Raw genomic sequence first — 1087 nt, 5'->3', positions numbered from 1 at the left:
CGGCCGGCGTCCCGGGGACCGAGGGGCAGCGACGGCGACTTCCCGTGTGGGTGTGCCCGCCGCGGGCTCCGGCGCCCTTGCCGGCGCTGGCTGGAGGCCCTTTGTTGTCCTTGTGCTGTGCTTCTCACTTTGCATTCTGCTGCTTCGCCAGGCTGACGCTGCCCGGGGCCTTCCCACCAGATCCTCCTCCTCCTCTGCCTCCGTCCCCACCTCAGCCCCCTCCTCTTCTCTTCTGCACCACGGGCCCAGCACCTGCTCCACCTGCCCTGGCCCCTCGGCCTCTCCTGGCCACCATTGGAGGCCCCAGCTCCTTCCTATCACCAAGGCTCCGGTTCTGAACCAGGAGAGCTGGTGAGAGCCAAGCCCGGGTCTGGAGCCAGGCTGTAAGTACTAAGGCTAACCGCTCCAGTGACGTCCTGGAAGACGTGTCTGCCACTCAGACGCGTGAAGAGGACGAGGGAAGGTTGGCCTAGCGACTTTCCTGTAATTCCAAAATAATCTTGCAACAAATAAACTTGAGTGTGGCGCTGGTGGCTCACACCTGTAATCCCAGCTCACTCGGGAGGCTGAGCTCTGAGGATTGCAGCTCAGACAGCCCAAGTGCAGAAAGTCTGTGAGGCTCTTCCCTCCAGAAAACAAAGTGGCAAAAACCCAGACGCTGGAGGAGGCGCTGTCGCTCAGAGTGGTAGAGCACTAGCCTTGGGCAAAAGAGCTTGAGGACAGCATCCGGCCCTGAGTTCAAGCCCAGGACTGATGGAAAAATAAATACAAGGCAAAATTCTTAAGAGTCACTGAAAAGAGTTTATTGACTCAGCGTGCTTCTCCAGTTGCCAGTTGTACAGAGGTCACCTACCTGCTGGCTGAAGTTCTTTCCAGGGCCCATGGAGACTGGGCCCTGGGAGCAGTGTCCTCCAACGGCCACCTCCCCCGGCTGCTCAGCTTGGCTACTCTTGAGTTTGGGCTGAAGGCCGTGGGCTGTGGGGCCAGGGTCCCGCGCCTCTTCTCTGCCAGTTCTGAAACCCAGCAGTCGGGCTGCGTGGTCACGCCCGACTTGAGTGGACTCAGGCCACCAGCTGGGGCCTCACAG

The sequence above is a fragment of the Dipodomys ordii genome, unplaced genomic scaffold (assembly GCF_000151885.1).
Source record: "Dipodomys ordii isolate 6190 unplaced genomic scaffold, Dord_2.0 Scaffold163, whole genome shotgun sequence".
NCBI lineage: Eukaryota > Metazoa > Chordata > Mammalia > Rodentia > Heteromyidae > Dipodomys > Dipodomys ordii.
This window is presented reverse-complemented; position numbering follows the sequence as displayed.